The sequence below is a fragment of the Beta vulgaris genome, chromosome 3 (assembly GCF_026745355.1).
Source record: "Beta vulgaris subsp. vulgaris cultivar EL10 chromosome 3, EL10.2, whole genome shotgun sequence".
In the NCBI taxonomy this organism is placed as follows: Eukaryota; Viridiplantae; Streptophyta; class Magnoliopsida; order Caryophyllales; family Amaranthaceae; genus Beta; species Beta vulgaris.
In genome coordinates, this window is record NC_079204.1 from 21,270,452 (window position 1) to 21,290,773 (window position 20,322).

The following is a 20,322-nucleotide window of genomic DNA, read 5'->3' on the forward strand; positions in this document are numbered from 1 at the left end:
TCTTAGTCCCAAACTGATACAGACGGCAGGGTTTTTGATTCTTTTATTTTGTCTTTATTCTTTTTGTGTATTATATCCTTAAAATAGAAATGTTAAAGTATGACTGGAGCAAATAACTCCTGTGGACTGGATGGATTACCAACATATTGCTCATTGATTGAGTGAGTGATTGTTCCAGATCGATTTGCACTTCATAAGTGTTTGGTGATGTTGTTGATGCCATTTGCATAGGCAGCAATATGTTATGGGAGATGTCATTATTCTAAGTGTGTGCCACAATCGTTTTTCCATTAAGTAGATATTATTACTTATAAGACATTAGGTTACCAAATCTACTCCTCCCTCTTCCTTATACCTAAATACATTGCCAACTAACAAGATGATCTATCTTCACCAACCTCAGACCATAAGAAATTTGTCATACGCCTCTCCCACCTCCTAGCTACACCTGTCAGAAGCTTGTAGAGGAAGCAAAAATTGAAAGGAAATTCAAAAAGCCGAGTTTATAAAGAGTATGATTCAAATAAACCTGTCTTCCAAGGATTAGCCGCTCAAGGAAGCCCAAGGTATGTAAAAAGTAAATCATGGATGACACACCCACTAAAGATGGAAAACCCTTTTCAAAATGATAAGTTAGACATTAGTTTTGGTAACACTAAGACATATAAATCCTTTAACCTATGTGCTAAGAAATTCAGTAACCTTAGTTTTGATGATTGGAAACATGTTCTTTCTGTTATCTATTTACGGACCTTCCTTTTGATGGAAATGATCCTTGATACTGAAAGGATCTCGTTGTAAACTTTTCCTAGCATGAAGGAATAGGAAAGTGTAAAGTAAAATTGTTTCAACATGTATGCAAATCTGATAGTATAATGGGAGTATAATAATGTAATGCACCCTTTAATTTATTTATTTTTGAGTTTTTTTTGTTGTATGCTTGCATGAATTTCATAATGTATTGGACAATCAGTGAGATGCTTCTCTAGTAAGTAGTAAATATGTATAAGTTCCTCTCTAATTGGGATCTCTTATGAAGTTAATCAACTAGCAGGAAATTTAATATTTTCAAGTCTTTTGTCTCATCATATGTTCAATGGAATAGTATTGTTGTCAGTGTTTTATATGATATGTATATGAAAATCCTGTTACACATGGAATGAGCTAAAGTAAACTTCTTGTGTTCTATTTTAGTTGCACTAATAAATGAGCCTTGCATTATGCAGAAAGGGTTCACAATATTAGAAGGTCGTAAACGTTATATCTTATCGCGAGCTTCTATATTAAAGTATTTCTCGAGGTATCTGGTGAGTGTTTTTTCTCAAGTCACTTATGGTCGTATGACCTAAAACAATTGTGTGCACCAATTAGGAATCATCGTGCTTGCATACTTTTATTTTAGTCTCAATAGTTAATAACTACTCCACTTCAAACTTTGAGGAAAAATAAACATTCATTTCCTTTTAACTTGTGCATGATTAATTATAAAGTTTAATTACTCTTCAAGTTTTTATATATGAATACTTATTTTGTAATTACCTTTATTGTAGTACTATCAAGGCATTGGTCCAACCTATTCTCAGGAGAAAATTGATGAACTCAAGGAGTTGTGGATTACATATGTTGGAGATAAACACGAAGCACAAATCACTAGTGGAAAAATGAAGAAGGGCTGCGCTAAAAAAGGCATGTAGGGCTGCGCTTTTTGACAGCAGCCCTTTCAGTAGCAGCCCTTCACTTTTTAAGTAGGGCTGCGCTAGAAAAGCGCAGCCCTTAAGCTAGAAGGGCTGCGCTAGTTAGGAAAAAGCGCAGCCCTTCTAGCCCAGAAGGGCTACGCTAGTTTGGAAAAAGCGCAGCCCTTCTGGGCTAGAAGGGCTGCGCTTTTTCCTAACTAGCGCAGCCCTTCCTACCAAAAAAAAAAAATAAAAAAAAAAAATTTTTTTGTCATTTTTTTACTCATAATCTCACATTTTCTGAAATTAAACAGAAGAGAAGAGAAACGAAAAGAAAATACTAAACCCAAAACAATAAAAAGAATGAAACGAAAATGAAAAAAAGGAACAAAAACTAATATACAAAGAGAAGTATACAATAAGTATACAAGAAGTATACAAGAACATTAATCAAAACAAAGATGAAAATACAAGAAATTATATACAAAGAGAAGTATACAAGAACATTAATCAAAATAAACAAAGAGAAGTATACAAGAACATTAATCAAAATAAACAAAGAGAAGTATACAAGAATAACATTAATCAAAATAAACAAAGAGAAGTATACAAGAACATTAATCAAAACAAAGAGAAGTATACAAGAACATTAATCAAAATATATAAACAAAGAGAAGTATACAAGAACATTATAGATCTGAAAATACAAGAACTACAACCTAATAATGTTTAAATACATAAAACAAAACCCAAATACATAATTTAAGGGAAAAAAAAATTTCGGAAAAACTTAAAATGGGTATTTGGAGGCTTAAACGAACTCGGATGGCTTAAAAAGCCTAAACATCACGGCATAGCGGTGAGTTTGACTCGTTGGCTCGTTCCGCTTCCGAAAAGGTATCACAATAGGCAATCGGACTCCGTCGCCATGTTTAGTGCAAATCATTTCAAGGTTTTTGTCGCAAATGTTTATGGGAGTTTTTGAGAGAGAGAGAGATGAGAGAAGAGAGGATGAGAGAGAAGGAGGAAAGGAAATAATGAGGGACGTGAGAGAGGAGAGAGAATGAGGAATAATATATTTCACGAATCCCCGCTAAATATTTCAAAGCCCGCGATTCCGAAATTTCAAATTTTTTCAGGAAAGGCTGCGCTTTTTTAAAAAAGCGCAGCCCTACTAAGCAGAAGGGCTGCGCTTTTTAAAAAAGCGCAGCCCTTCACTTAGTAGGGCTGCGCTTTTTTAAAAGCGCAGCCCTTCTTACCTACAGAAGGGCTGCTCTTATTTAAAAAAGCGCAGCTACTAGTGAAGGGCTGCGCTTTTTTTAAAAAGCGCAGCCCTTCTGCTTAGTAGGGCTGCGCTTTTTTAAATAAGCGCAGCCCTTCACTAGTAGGGCTGCGCTTTTACGAAAAGCGCAGCCCTTCCTGCGCAGCCCTTTATGTTTTTTCCCCTAGTGAATGATGAATGATCAATTCTAACTTTCCGCCTAATTTTTTTTTACCTTAATCCACTTTTGGACATACTTTATATTTTTGGATTTGGATATTGATATCATGTGGATGTGGCTACAGGCTAGATTTGATCTTGTTTATGATTCAGACTAATATTGATATGTATATTAAGTAGTTTTTTTAGAGGTTTAGAATTATGAATATTAGTTGAGTTATTTTGTGATATAAAGAATTTTGGAAGTTTCGAATATCATATTCAATTTATTGGTTGTAAGATCTTATGGATTGAGTATTAATTATACAACAGATATAGAAACTGTACTGTCTCGCAAAAAATGAATTGTACTGTACGACATTGTTGTGCTGCGTGCTGCAACTCCTACTGCCAATATTAGCATGAAATGATAATTTGATTATTTAAAAAAAAAAAATTATAGATAACAGTTATAGGTAATATATGTTTTATATATTATAGGAAAACATAACAATTATGCAAGACAAGTGTTACATTTTCCTTCTTTTAATTTGTCATATAAATAGCAAACATAACACTTACTTACAAAATGTGTTATCTAGCGGTATAACGTGTATTATAAATGACTGTTATGTTTTTTCTGACAAACATAACAGTTTTGTCAGGTGTTATGTTTACTTTACATTACATTGACTTGGATAACACCTCAAAACTGTTATGTAAAGCCTTATTTAACAGTTATCTTTGCCCTTTTTTGTAGTAGTGAATAACTAGAAAACCCCAGAAAATTAAGAACATAAACCCATAATATCAAGAATAAACCCAAAATTTCGAGCATAAACAACAAGAAAAGCCAAGAAAATTTAGAAAAAACTCCCCAAATTTTCAATCCAAATCCCCAAAAGATATCGAATTCCCAAAAAAAATTTGGTGGAAGAGCTAACCCGAGACCCTCCGATCTACACAAAGAAACCGTTTTTTCCTTCTATTAAAACCTCCATCAATTTCGTACATTGAGAGTGCTCACAAAAAATGAGCTTAGCTTATAAACAAAAGCTTGAAAATTAAAAAGGAAATTAAAATTGAGGAGGAAGACTCGCCGGAGAACGGAATACGGCGCCTGAACTTCGGCGAAATCATAGGTTAAAATAGGGGTTTGGTTTTAATATAGGAGAGAGAAAACAAAGAGTTGAGGAAATAATTTGCTTAAGTTAGTCCTGTGATGAGGAGAGAGTAGGCGGATTAATGAATGAATTTGGGTTTGAATTTTCACTTTAATACAAAGCGCGAAGTATCCCGCTTTTATTTTCGGTGAAAATTTCAACATTTTAGTATTTACGACCAGATTTCTCCTTTAACAATGAGATTTCCGTCTTGTCGCAAAAAATATGTTCTATTTACAACTAATTTGAATATCTGGTCGTAGATGGCTATTTTTTTGCGACAAGAAACGCGTATGGTTGTTAAAGTTGGTCGTAAATGTTGCATTTTCTTGTGGTGAATTATGATTATTAATTATAGATTATTTTAGTAAATCATGTAAAGTGAAACTTGGATGGTAATAGACTTTAGACTGGCGCACGTCTGAAGTTGGACAATCAGGAGTTGGGGTTCATGGTGGTTGTGCCATGGCTTTTTCTGGGAATTGGATTGATCAACATTCCAATTTTTAGTAAAAGGTTCCTTAATATCGTAGGTCATTATGGAATATGGAGTCGCGCCGGTATTTCGTCTTTCAAAGGGAAGGCTTGTTTTAGTAGAGACAACTCGGTCCAATAATTATTCCATTAAAGTAATAAAAATATTGTCAAAGTTTAGTTCAGTAAAAGTTATCTACAGATTGTTATGTTGTTATTTGTCCCCGCTTATATTTATTAGTATCGTGTTTGGAATGCTTATTTATTATTATGTATGTAGTACTCAACTTTGTTGATTACGTGCTTTGTTTGTATGCGTTGATAATGGCTTTGTCTTATTGATCTTGTGATGACCCATTCTTGATGAGCAGATTCTATAGTGCATTGACATCTACAGGTGTGCGTTGCATCATGGGAATTTGGGAATGGAGAACTTGTGTAACAGATTGATCTATTTATTATAGTAGATTAATTTACATTTAAGTTTGGTTTGAAGTAAAAGTTGACAATGTTGTTTGGTTTTAAAGTTATTTCGTTATTTATTATATTTCAATTTTGAAGTTCATGTATATGTTTTCCGCTGCAAAATTCTAAATAAGCCGATACATTATCATACGAGCGATAAGGCTTTGATGATTCCCTAAGTTTTATATTGAAAAGGTATTTTGGAAAAGAGAGAATTATCGGGTTATTACAAGAAGAATGTTGGACGGAAAATTTACGTGCAGAAGAAGTAAGTTGAGAGGGGTGCAGAGGGGTTTCAGCCGGGGGGCACTTTAAAGGTTGCTGTTGTGCAGGCTGCTCCAGTAGTCCCTGTTCACAACCCATTTGATGTGTTAAATGAAGATGTTGGAGTTGGTGAGGAACATAATGACAGAATTGTGACAACGGGACAAGCAAATAACAATGGGGCATTAGATGTAATTAGGATGGACAAGAGTAATGTTTAAGACACAGATGAGAAAATGGTGGATAAAGGTCAGGGGGTGGCTCCCCCTAACCTTAATGGATAATATCTTAGCTTGGACCATTAGGGGGCTAAACAACAGTAGTAAGCAAAATGAAGTGAGGAATTTCATAAAGTCCCACAACATAAAATTGTTTAGCCTCCTGGAGACTAGGGTGAAAATGAAGAACTTGGGGAAAATGTATTCAAATTTGTGCTCAGGGTGGTGTTTTACTCACAACTTGAGTTGTCATGAAAATGGAAGAATTATGGTGGGATGGTGCCTTAATTCCTTTAGTGTTAACATACTGATTATGAACAATTAGTATATACATTGTTTTGTGCAACCTACAAATGTAAATAAAGTTTGCACCTTTGTTTATGGGTTCAATGATCAACAAATTAGGGTTGAATTATGGATTGGTTTAAAGCAGATTGCTAGTAGATGTGATGGGCCTTGGATGATTCTTGGGGATTTCAACGCTTTAAGCTGCACTGATGATATAATTAGTAATATTGTGAGGATGGCTGAGATTGCTTCTACGCGTGATTGCATGAATTTCTGCCAGCTTACTGATGTGAAGGCTATAGGTAGATATTATACCTGGAGTCAAAAGCAAGATGGGGAGCATAGAGTGCTTTTAAGAATTTATAAGGTTCTAGCAAAACAAGGCTGGATTGATATGTTTGAACAGGCTGAGGTTAGTTCCTTCTTGAGGATAATTTTGACCACACAATAATGTTGGTTTGTGTACAGCCTGATCAGAACCAAAAGAAACCTTTTACGCTTCTAAATATGTGGTACCAACATGGTACATTGATGGAGATTGTGAGAAGTGAATTGAATGTGCAGATTCATGGGTGAACTATGTACAGGGTGGTTCAAAAATTAAAGCTCGTAAAAAAGCTTTGGAAGAGTTGAAAAAGAAGGGTTTAAATGATACTGAGGCTATAATACTTAATGCAAAAGAGAGATCAAAGGAAGTACAACAAGCTAGCATCTTGATCAAACTTATGTTAGTCTTAGTTCAGCTAAAAAAGAAGCTTAGAAGCATCTTGACCAAGCCAAGAAAATGTTGTACTCTATGCTTCAACAACAGTCCAAGTTAGCATCGCTGAAGTGTGGTGATGAGAATTCGAAAGTGTTCTATCAAGCTAGCAAGGCTCGAAGAAGACAGAACAGGGTCCATGCTATAAATGATAATGATGGCAGGTGAGTGAATGAGAAAGAAAAAGTTGATGCAGCCTTCATAAATTTTACAAGCAGCTTTTCACTTGTAAAGAGCATAAGCAAGCAATTTTGGAGACTCATGTAAACAAGGGTACAAGCTTACTGAGGAGCACTTAAGAATGTTGCAATATAAGTTTACAAAGGATGATGTAAAAAAGGTAATGTTTGGTACCCCTAATGACAAAGCACCTGGCATAGATGGGTTTAATACTTGCTTTTATAAACATTATTGGGAGGTGGTTGGTGATGATGTGTGTGAGGCTGTTTGGGTTTTTCCAAAACTGGTAAGTTGCTAAAGGTTATTAATGTCACCACTTTAACTCTAATTCCTAAAGTTAAAGTGCCTGAAAATGTGAGTGAGTACCGCCCTATTGCATGTTGTTCTATGTTATACAAGTGTATCACGAAGCTCATATGTGAAAATCTCAATAAGGTGTTACCTGATGTTGTTTCTGCTAGTCAAGGGGGATTTCATTGCTGGGAGAAGTATTTTGCATAATGTCTTGAATTTTCAAGACTTGGTTAAGCAGTATAAGAGGAAGTCTAGTAGAGCTGGATGTATGATGAAGCTTGATCTTAAAAATGCGCATGATACAATTAACTGGAACTTCATTCAGCTTAGAAGGGGTGGGGTTCCCTAAGAAGTTTGTTGAGCAGATTATGGTGTGTGTTAGCACCCATATTTTTCCATAATTATTAATGGAGCTCCAACTGGATTCTTTGGAGCTCAAAGATGCCTAAGGCAAGGGGACTGTATGTCCCCCTTGCTCTTTGCCCTTTTTATGGATTACTTGGACATAATATTGGCTTATGTTGGGGAGTTGAAAGGTTCAAGTATCATGCTCAATGTAAAAGTTTGAAGCTAAAACATCTTTATTTTGCGGACGACCTCTTATAGTTTTGCCATGGTGATTCTAGATCCATTAACACTATTCTCCAACGATTCCAAATGTTTTCTAATGCTTCAGGGCTAGAGGTCAACCATCACAAATCTGAGGTGTACTATGCAGGGATGACTGAGGAGGAGATTCAAAGAGTTACAAAATTAGTGGGTTTAAATTTGGTCAGCGACCATTTAGGTACCTTGGAGTGCCAATTTCCACTTCAAAACTGAAAGCAAATGACTGTCAAGCTCTCATCGAGAAGATGGTTCTCAGAATCAGAATTTGGAGTACTCGTTAATAGTGTTTTAATGAGCATTCACACTTATTGGGGGTAATTATTTATTATCCCTAAAAGTTTGTTGAAAGAGGTAAACTTCATATGTAGATGCTTTTTATGGACCGGATCTCACAATGACACAAAGGATGGTGCTGCTGCTTGGGAGAATTTACGTAAGTCCAAAAAGACAGGGGGCCTTGGGTTTAGAGAAACGTAGATGTGGAATGTTGCTGCTGTCAGCAAGTTAGCATGGGTGGTAACTCATAAAAAGACAAAATTTATTGGTCAAATGGGTGAATGAGATATATATCAAAGAAGCTAGGTGGGAATAATCCTATTCTGCTCCAAGTAGTGATAGTTGGGCTTGGAAGTATTTTGCCAAGATAAGGCCATTTTGAATGAAAAGAAGAATACTGAACAGTGGCTTAGTGATTCTCATTTCACTATAAAAAAAACTACTACAAGGACTTACTCAATAATCACAGACATGCTCCAAGGAGTGCATATGTCTAGAATCGATGCACCCATTCCAAGCACGATTGATTATGTGGTTAGCTGTGCAAAATCGTCTAAAGACCAGACAGATTAAAGCAGATGAATATTTGTGTTGATGATATCTATTTACTTTGTCAACAACACCCTAATACCATTCAACATCTCTTTTTCGAGTGCAAATTTAGTGAGCAGTGCATTTCAGCTGTTATATATTGGCTTGGTATAAGATGGAAGAAGAGAGGTCTAATTCAGATGTGCAGATGGTTGAAGAACGGTACAGAAATAGTAAAGTCAGGAAGATGGTTGTCATGGCTGCTGTTGCAGCTGTTGCTGCAACAGTGTACTTGATTTGGGGGAACAAAAATTATGCTTATAGGGATCAAGTCATTATTACTGTAGATAAAACTGTACATGAAATTAAATACATAGTTAAACATAGAATCATTCAGATTGTTAGTGCAAAGATGAAAGTTGAAAATAGCAAATGGATTGATGATTGGTAATAGATGGGTTTGTCTAGGTTTTATGTGAATGTTAGGTATGTTTAGCTTGTCTTAGGATGTATGGTGGTTTGATTGTGCTTATACAATTACTTAACTTTCAAAAACTAAAAAATTTACTAAGAGGTTAGGGGGTTCGATTAAAGACATTAACATTTTTTTCTAAATATACGTGATAACCTGGCTACTGTTGGTTAATTGCAAGTACTAAAATTATAATGCAAGAGGGAGGGTTTGACATGACGCATAAAATTTGACAAGCACACGTTTTTAATATATTTGTATAGATGAATATCAAATTCATATAAACAGGTCAAATCAAAAGAACATGATGTTTAATCAAATGAACATCAATTCAAACACAATACTGTTTTAAAATGATTTTTTTTAAAATTAAATTTCAGTCCTATCATTAAAATTTTACATTGTCTTTTTATTGTTTGAGTATAACACTATCTATTGGATGAAAATACTATTGTTTTTAAATGAACTTTCTGAATAACTTAAATTGTACCATTTTTCACCAAATACTTCGTTTTCACAAAATTCACGAGACTTTTGAAAATACACAAGATACCCCTCACTTTCAAAATAATACACCCAAATATCCTCAATTACTAATGGTGATTAACGTCGTTAGTCTTAATCATGATTAAACCCTAACTAGCCTTAATTAACTTAACTAAATCCTACCTTCTAACCCTACCTTAGCCTTAACCCCTAACCCCTAACCCTACATTAACCCTAACCCTTAACCCTAACCCTAACCCTAACCCCACCCTCCCACCAACCCTCCCCCCTCCACACCATTCCAGCAGCGCCCTCCCCCCACCCCCGCAACCCCCACCCCCGCAACCCTCACCCTCGCAGCCCCCCACCCGTCAATTTCCGGAGCCATCCCCCTCCTCGGCAAGTTTCGCGCCCATCCCCTCCTCCACCCCACCGATTTCCCCCTCCCCTCAACCCCGTCAAATTTGACCTTTCTCTCGCTAATAACCACCAGTCGCATCCCAAATTCTACCTCTCTCTCGCCCGATCTACCAGCCCAGCTGCCTTTTTTGCGGAATTCGACCGGGGGTGGGGGAGCTGAGGGAGGGTGGGGGAAGGGGGAGCTGCTACGGTAGGGGTTGGGGAGGGGTGGTTAGGGTTTAGGTTTAGGGTTTAGGTTTAGGGATTATGGTTTAAATTAAGGTTATTAGGGTTTAAATAAAAAAATTAGGGTTAATGACTAACGACGGTTAACACCATTAGTCATTAAGGGCATTTGGTGTATTATGTTGAAATTGAGGGGTACTAGTTTATTTTCAAAAGTACGAGGGTAGCCTGTGAATTTCATGAAAACTCGGGGTATTTGGTGAAAAAAACGTAAATAGTATTATCATTTTTTTTGCTAAGTAAGGAAAATATATTCATCCAAAACAAAACAATATACAACCTAGCCATTTCCTTTGTAAGACGAATCAACTAGGTCGTACCCCCTACACAACAAAATTCAAAACAATATTATACAATTGTATTATATAACTCATCTATCCATTGTTTGTCCCCAGTCGAAATCTTCTTTTGACTAACACACTGAGTTCTTCTCATCACCATCAGTTGAATCTCCTTAATCATACTGTCAATACTCCAAACTACCATATTCCAAAAAGCTTCATTCCGAGCCCACAACGGAAAATAACTAAACCATTATAAACAACGTTAAGCACACTTCTCCTGATTCTTGATCTTCTGTTATTCTTCATGAACAGCATTAGTCTATAATTAGACTGTTCCTTTAAATCAATTATGAGCCATCTCTTAATACCATCCAAACTTTTGTTAGCATAATCACATTTAAAAAATAGATGTTCATGGCTTTCAATCTCACTAACACAAAACTAACATTGAGCAGAAGTAACTACCTCAATTTGCATAAGTTTGTATAACACCCCGATAATTCTCTATTTTTCAAAATACCTTTTTAATAAACAACTTAGAGAATTATCAAAGTATAATCGCTCGTGTGATAAAGTATCGACTTATTAAGAATTTGCAGCGGAATTAATAATAAATAACTTTGAAAATAAAACTTAGTCAACCAAAGAGTCAACTACCACTAGTAGAAAAATGACGATTTGCGTCGCCCCATTTGCGTCGCACTTAAACGGAAACGACGCAATACCGTAATTTGCGTCGCATGCAAGGAGGAGTGCGACGCACAACATGGGTACGTGAGCACCAGTACGAGCTATATGTGTCGCACGTGCCTCCGGTGCGTTGCAAAAGCTCAATGTGCGTCGAACCACCTAGAGCATACGACGCAGATCGTCTCCTCTTTGATAAAAAAAAATCGCACTATGTGCGTCGCACTATCCTATGGTGCGTTGCGAAAGAATAAATTGTGTCGGACCCATTGTCCCATCCGACGCAAGCCCACAACCCACAATCACTTAACATTACCTGCCCTCTCCTCTCACCCTCTAACCTAAAACTCATTCTCATCACCCTCTAACCTAAAACGCAGATCCTCTCACCCTCTCTCTCTCTCACGCACTCTCACCCCCTCTCTCTCTCTCTCTTAACCCTCAAACCCTAAAAAAATTCGAGCAGTGTCAAATGAAAAAGTACGAATGCTTTCAGTAGTTCTCCTAGGTTAGAAGGGGAAGGTGTTCGGGATAAGAGAAGCAGGAAGGTGCTAGAGAAAAGACCTCGAGAACGCCTACTTACTTGAGATCCAAGTCCTATTATTACCAGATTTATCTTGCGAACAACAAAATTGAAAAACCTTCGTCCTCTATTATTTTCGAACAACGAAATACTCTTTTTCAAGTGAAAAAGCGAAAAGCGAACAAAATTGAAGAACAAGACAACGAAAACCACCATGGATGATTGGGTCGCACTCTCTCTCCTCGAAAACTTTGATAGGTTTGGTTTTTTTTTACAGATCTACAATTTCGTTTTTCATTTTTCATTTTTCATTTTGTAGATCTAATTTTCTGTTTTATTTTGGCGTTTATCATAGTCTATTTTTCGTTTTTAATTTTTTCAGATCTTATTTAATGTTTTAATGATCAGATCTGAAAATTCATTTCTTTATTTTCAGATGTAAAAAATTAAAACGTTCTTGATTCAGTTCATGCATCTGAAAATTATGGCCTTCTGTATTTTTACTTTTTATATCTGATTTTTTATTTACTGTTTTTTGGCATTTATCCTAATCTACAATTTCAGTTTTTTTTACCGATCTACAATTTCGTTTTATTATTTTTTTCATTTTGTAGATCTAATTTTTGTTATATTTTCGGCGTTAATCATAGTCTATTTTTCGTTTTTAATTTTTTAGATCTTATTTTATGTTTTAGTTATTAGATCTGAAAAATTCATTTTTTCATTTTTTCATTTTCAGTGAAAAATTAAAATGTTCTAGATTCAGTTCATGCATCTGTAAATTATGGCCCTCTGTATTTTTACTTTGTATATTTGATTTTATATTTATTTTTTTTCGCATTGATTCTAATATAGGATTTTTTTTTAATTCTCTGAAATTCTTATTTTCATTTGCAGATTTGTGTTTGGTTCTTCTCGTCTTCTTCGTCGGAATATGTCAAAATATCGGCAGTGCTTCGTCCTCGATTATTTTCATTTTAGTTTTACATATTTTCTACATTTGCAATGTAATTTTTTTATATATAGTTTACATATTTTCGTCTCTCATTGTAAATTTTGTAATACATATTTGACATTATTAATATAAAATACATGTTTACTAATGTTGGACATTGCCTCTTCACATTTCCCTTAAATTCTTTACATTATTAATTTTCATTTAGTATATGGAAAAAATAAATAAATATATAAAGCTGAAAAAGAGAAAATGCTGATGGAAAATGTTGGCATCTGCGTCGCATGCTGGGTTGTGTGCGACGCAGATTAATACTGTTGGAAAATGCATGATTCAGACTGCTTTGTTGGTATTTTTAATATCTATTTGCGTCGCACCTTGTGTACTGTGCGACGCAAATTGGTCATTTGCGTCGCACCGTATGCTACGTGCGACGCAAATCGTGAAGTCATCTGCGTCGTTTTCTGATACGATGCAAATCACTATTGGTCATTTGCGTCGAGACCTGTGCCGTCGGACCTATGTCCGACGCAAATAGGCGTCTCAGGTGCGACGCAAATCGTCGTTTCTCTACTAGTGTACAAAAGTCAAGCCAACAAAAATCTAACATAATCCTATCATAATAAGTGATGATGAAGGTGTTGGGAATAACTACACCAGACCTAAGAGATATGTTTATTATAATACTAAGGACATAGATGAGTTTGAAAATGAGATCTTCACGCTTGAACGGTACAACGAATCTAAGGACAAGAATGATAATGTTGTAACTTAGATCACTATTTATGTATTTATGTTCAAGGAAAAAAAAGCAATATAATAATGTTGGATAGTTGACCAACAGTGATTAGATTTATTTTATAGTACTTTTGTTTTTTTTTTCTTTTTAGGAAAATATAATGTTATAGTTATAACATTTATTTAATAATAACCTTTTTTGGGGAATAAAAAGTTGAATATTTATTTATTCGAGTGAGTAGGAATTTATTATGGGCACGTGTTGGAAATATTTTTTTATTTTTTATGTGATTAAATTCTTGATTGTTTCCACGTGTTTGTTTGATATGAATATTTTCTCATGGATGATTACGTGGTTGCTAAAGAAAATTTTATGTTGTACTTGGAACTATTTGAGAAATTGTTTGTTGATGTGATCTTGCTTGATTAGATCAAATATTGCCTTTCTATATTGGCATATAAGTTATATTGAAACCTCAAGTAGAGTTTCATTAATTTCAGGTCACGCAGTAGGATGGCTAACAACAACGACCTAGCTGCTATTCGCCTCTTGGCCGAAAAGTTAAATCAGGAGAAAGCTGAGCGTCCCGATATTGCTGGGGACATGTTTGAGAGGTTAGCTAAGGTTATGCCACCATACTATAAGGGGCAACTTGATCCTACCTTCCTAGAAAACTAGATAAGGGAGTTTGAGAAAATCTTTGGAGTTGTGAACTATCCTGAGGGTATGAGAGTGGGTCAGGCTGTGTTGTACCTTAAGGATGAGACTGACAAATGGCAGAGAGAAAATGGAGCTAGACTGAGTGTTGTGAAATGATTCACTTGGGATGCTTTTGTGATTTCCTTAAGGGGGAAGTTTTACCCTGCGTTTATGAGGAAATAGAAGGCACATGAGTTCATTAACCTTAGGATGGGTAGTATGACCATCTTTGAGTATTACAGTAAATTCATAGCACTGTCGAGATTTGCACCCGAGGTTTTAACTATTGAGGAGTTGAAGGCTCAAAGGTTTAAGCAAGGGTTGATTGATGATATACAACTAGGGTTAGGAGGTGAGACCTTTACATCTCTAGATATTGAGTATGGGAGAGCCGCCCACATTTATGAACTCCAGTCGAGGCGGGATAAAAAAGAATATTGTGGTATGTGAGAAAAGGAAGGATTATAATGATGAGGGAAACCAGGGTAATTCCAAGAGAAACAGGAATGGGAATGGGAATTTCCAAAGGAGAAATAACCAGGATAACAACAATAGGGGTCGAGCTGAAAGAGTGTATCACTGCAAGAAGTGTAACAAAAACCACCCTGGTAGAGACTGTAAGGGAGAGCAAGTGACTTATAACTACTGCGAGAAGAAGGGCCATAGGGAGTATGAGTGCTTTACTAAGAAAAAGAAGGAATAGAATGGCAATGCGAGTGGCAACCATGTCAGATCGGGATTCAACCAGTCGGGAAACCAAGGTTCTAAGCCTGTAGGGTCGAAGAACAACCAAGGGAACTATCGTAAGCCTGCTAGCGAGAACCTTAACCTAAATAAGGCTACAGGTAAATTGTACGTGATGAGTTGCAAGAAAGCTAAAAGATTTGCCGACGTAGTTTTTGGTACTTTTTCTATTAACTCCATCCTTGTTAAAACATTTTTTTGGTTCGGGGGCGACTTATTCTTTTGTGTCGTCATCTTCCCTTAAGAGTCTGGGGTTACTAGATTATGCAGAAATTGACTTGCCTATCGCTGTACCTACTACGGAGATTATAAGGTGTACCAAATGGTTTAAAAATTTGCCTTTGAAGATAGGATACTATGCATTTCCATCTGATTTAATAGAATTCAATTTGGGAGACCTAGATGTTATTCTTGGGATGAACTGGTTAAGTCGCTATAAGGCCAATATAGACTGTGAAGTTCATAAGGTGATGTTGAGAAACCCTTTGGGAAAATTGACCTCCTTCAGCCATTTTGGGAAGCCTAAGAACTTTGGGGTTATCTCTATGATGCAAGTGAGGAAGTTGATGAAAAAGGGGTGTGAATTATTTTTCTGTAGTGTGCAGGATGTGAGCAAGGAAGTTGGGGGTGAATATCGAGGATGCCCGAATCGTGAACGAGTTTATGGATTTATTTTCGCGCAAGATTTATGATATACCACCTGCGAGAGCTGTTGAGCTCACCATAGACTTAGTTCCTGAAACCGCACCTATATCTAAGGCACCCTATAGAATGGCACCACCTGAGATGAGTGAGCTGAATATGTAATTGCAGGAGTTGCTGGACAAGGGGTATATTAGGCCTAGTACATCACCTTGGGAAGTTCCTATAGGGAACTGAACAATGTAACCATTAAGAACCAGCATCTTTTTCCTATAATAAATGACCTATTCGATAAGTTAAATGGAGCGAGTGTGTTCTCGAAGATTCATTTGCGTTCAGGGTATCACCAGTTGAGGGTAGCTGATAAGGATGTACCTAAGACTACCTTCAGGACGTGTCATGGTCACTATTGTCGTCACCTTTGAGCAGGATTCTATAGAGTTAAATCGCACAATAAACACACCCCTACCCACCATTGCAATTTTATCAATGCCTAAAACACCCAAAATACGTCGAAAATAACCCTCCATTGTTTTGAAAGGTGGATTAGCCCCAAACACATAGCACACAACAACCGATGACCAATATTCAACCTCTTCTTATTGTATATCCTCAGAATCAATTGTAACAACATTGGAAGGGATGCTTTCAATTTTTTTGCAATTGCTCCGATTCCATAAGCCACAACATTCTTTTCGCACTGCTAGCTTTCTTTGTGCTACTTTGGATGACATCAAGCCAATCCGATAGAATAACCTTCTCCATTGATTGCTGGACAAGATTCTCCATAGATGCCTTCGAAATTACTCAGTCACCTCATCCAACTCGATCTCCTCAGTAATCATCTTTTCCGATATAGGACATGGCACATTTAAAGTTGAAACCCCTGTAACTTCATCGACACCTTTGTTTTCATTACTGACAATGACAACGGTCCAGATGCTTTAGCGTTTCCCTTCCTCTTCTGAGCGCTTTTCTTAGCTCCCCTTAGGTTGGGCAAATCGCCTTAGGTTACGCTGAGAGAGAGAGAAAACTTTTTTCTCATGCCGTACACTTGAAAAACATGAAAAAGTTCTCTTAGTAAAATTTAAGATACATTTACCATCTGATCTAATTTTTAATTGATTTTTATGTCAACAAAACCCCTCATATGTCTTTACTGTGGCGGTCATCCCCTTCCTCCAACCATGAAGTTGGAGTTATTTTCATTACTGCACCTGACATAAATTTGTTGTCCCAAAAGTAAAATAGATGCCAAACTTCAACCACGATTAGTTCTTTTGTATCGCAATACAAACAAAACATAGCGAACAATACAATTCGTATAAACAACATAAACAAAAATTTAACTATGCTAAAGTTAAAACATTAACACATGAGGCAACAGAAGGACCACACTAGTTAATAATTACAAAGTGTTATTTTTAAGGGAATTGTCAAAAAAAAAAACTTAAAAAATGTCCACTTTGCCAAAAAAAAAACCTTATACAATTTTTGGTGTGACTTACAACCTTTTAGTTCTTTTTTTTTTTTGCAAAATGAAACCTCGAGCTTCTTTTACGGTGTTGATTATCACTTTCCGGCGTTGAGCCATTGACCCACTTTTCCCTCTTTTTCTCCCCTACTTGCACTCATATTTCCTTCTAGTTTCATCAATCCGATAAATCCCTCAAATCTTTATAAAATAAAACCCATGTTCATAAAATTCATGATCCAAAAAATTTATAATTCATTTCTAGTCTACAAATGTAATACTCCGTATTTTTGGGAGTTATTTTGTATTAATTAAGAAAATATAAAGAAATTAATAAAAGGTATTTTAGTTTATTTACAAAATAATAGGAGTAAATTATTGATAATACGAGTAGGTTTGGGAAACTTTCGGAGTTTTTAAAAGGTTAAACGGATTTTTTACTTAAACTAGGGCTGAAAGGGGAGTATAAAAAGGAAAAGGAGAGGGAAAATAAGAAAAAAAACCCTAAACCCTTCTCTCTCCCTCTCCCAACCGACTTTTCTCTCTCTCCTCACTCTCTCCCCAACCGACTTCTCTCTCTCCCTCTCTCTCAGTTTTTTCTCTCTCTCTCGGATTTTCTCTCAACCTCGCTGCTCTTCCTCTCGTCTCCTCCCTCTCGTCGCTTGTGTATTTTGTGCGTGAGTGGTGGTGGTGCGAGACGGAGTTCCGTCGAGAGATTGGTGCGAGTTCGTCGAAGGTTTGGTGCGTGGTTCGAGGGTGCTCGAGAGTTTGGTGCGAAGTGATTTTGTGCGGGAGTGTCGAGGGTTTTGTTCGAGATTTTCGTGCGACGTGTGTGTCGTGGGTTGTGCAAGTGTGGTGTGTGAAGTCGTGCGAGCGGTGTCCGTGTGGTGGCGCGACAGATCTGAGTCACGCGTGCGAGTGTGGGCGACGGAAATCGGACGGGTGTGGTGCGACGTTTCGGTTTTGTGCGCGTGGTGTGGTGTGGTGGTTCGGTCGCCGGAATTCTTTTGCCGGCGAGTTTTACCGGTATAATTCATGTACTTAACACCATATCAGTTTATTAGTTTATTTTTATATTTACTGTTTTTCGTAATTACGTAACTTGTATTTTAGTAATTAGTAATTATTAATTAGTAAGTAAAGTTGTGTAATAATTTACTAGAGTGTTTAACTAGTTAAGTTATTATTCTGTTTTTAAGTTAAAATTCTGGTTAGGTTTGTAATTGGAATAAGATGAAAGTAGGAAAAGTGTGTTTTATTATTAGTTAAAGTTATTATCGTATTATGCGTGACCTGTTTCATGGAGTCTGACTTTTGGGACATATGACTTACCTTTTGGACATGGAACTTGTTTGGACATGGAACTTACTTTTGGACATGGAACTTACCTTTTTGGACATATGACTTAACTTCTGGACATAAGACATGTTGGACTTATGACCCTTTTGGGTTGGTAAAGTAGTGGACTAATAACACTAACTAAGTTTAGTACTCACTAACTTTGACTTCTAAAAGACGTTAAATCCACTAGATTAGAATTGTAACGAAAGTTCTAGAATAAGGTTTTAACTATCGTTTAATTCGAATCGTTAGATCGTTATGGTCTTAGTACGTAGTAGTTGTTAGTGTTATCAAGGACGTAACACTAAAGCTTTGTATTAACGGTTTAGGTCCAATTTCATAAGCGGCTCGTTCAATTAAGTCAGCGAAAATTCTCCGCTACAAGGTACGTACCCGTACCAGTTTACTTTCAAGTTTTAGTATCATGATTAGGTTGCAGTTCATTTTAATGGAACCTAGTACCATGATAGGGAACATTTGATTGTGATTGTTTGGTTAGACGTTTATAACGTGAAATCAGTATGTCATTGAAACATGTTGCATTGAGATGCGAAGTTCTATCGTAGTGTAACATCAGCATTATTAATCTAATCCATGGTGTAATGAGTGTTACAAGAGATAAGATTGAGCTTTGTAAGTAAGAGAGCATATAAATGACTCTTTGAAGTTATAAAAGAATAGTTAGTAGTAAAAGAAGATTATGGCAATAACTTGTAGTTGGATTCCCTACAAGTATAGAATGGGGGAGTGTGGGACTTGTCTACACTCCTACGCAGGCCTACTGTGACGACAGTAGTGTCCTTATATTTTGATAACGTAGGCGAGAGAGGTTCGTTGATCTTGGGGGTATGCATACTAGAAGTGATGGGTGTGAGACGGAACAAAACCGTATTTGCATTCATCTAATAGACCAAGTTGTCTATTAAGGATTCAGTAGCCCGTATGATTCTAGTAAGATGACGGTGCCCGTTCGATGCCAAATAAAGAAAGACTAAAGGATGTGAGATAACGTAGTTTCATATAGCAGTTTGTAATGTGTGCATCATTTATGTTCATATGTTTTCGATGGTTCATTACGTACTCAGCATAGCTGATTCTGTGTGTTATTATGTGTTTGTTGACCTGTGATGAACCATTGACACTTCAATGGGGAGCAGACTAGGTGAGCTGGTGCTGCTGCATGATATCAAGCATACGGGGGCTAGTCTGTAGTTTTGAAGTTAAACATTTGGATTGAGTACCACTGAATTTTACAGAACGTTGTTAAATGGTTTGAGTTTGAATAAAAAGGGGTCATCAATGATTCCCGAGTTGTATTTACATTTTTCTATTCCGCTGCAATTTGGTTTTTGAGACAATGAATTTGAGTTACCGTATTTCTAATTATGCCTTGCTTTCCATCGCGGCGGTAACACTCCCAAAGTTGATGCGATGTAGCATTAGACGTGTATGGATTTTGGGGGCGTTACAACAAATTGTTAAATAATATTTGTGGGTATGCTTGAAAGTGCCAGTTAACGTCGGAGAAGAGGTACGAGGTTTCATCTCGCAAATAAGTTAAAATTAAAGGTTATAAGTAACAAAAAAATTTAAGGTTGCTTTTCACAAAATAGACATTATAATTTTTTTTTTTAAATTTTTCTATTTTTAATCTGGGTTGCTAAATGACACACTATCATTTCTTATTTACGCACCTAAATACATAATCCACATGTATTTATACACCACATCCATTCCATTGCTCTCTCTCATATCACCTAAGAGTTAGGCTTGTTGGGCCTCTAGGTGAGTAGTCCCGTGCGAAAACAACTCATTCATCTTACCACAGGTTTCGAAAGGGCCAAAAAAAAAAGTAATTTTAAGATGTCAAATAACAAACCTTTTTTAATTGCACAATTTTTTCACCAGTATGTAACTATGTGGTATTTCAAAATTTATGGAGCACCCTTATTGTTTCACAAATTCACCCGGCACTGTATCCCTTCCCTACTACGGTCGGTACTTTGTAAAAAAGGT

The 20,322-nt window shown here is 36.4% G+C and overlaps 1 long non-coding RNA gene across 1 annotated transcript; it reads left to right on the top strand.

Annotated features, from left to right (window-relative positions):
• The first annotated feature begins 11,738 nt into the window (after nucleotides 1-11,738).
• LOC125495850 (uncharacterized) lies at nucleotides 11,739-12,822 on the top strand. The gene is made up of 2 exons (XR_007272254.2): nucleotides 11,739-11,970; nucleotides 12,610-12,822. It is a non-coding gene; the product is annotated as an uncharacterized LOC125495850 (long non-coding RNA).
• The last annotated feature ends 7,500 nt before the right edge of the window (nucleotides 12,823-20,322 follow it).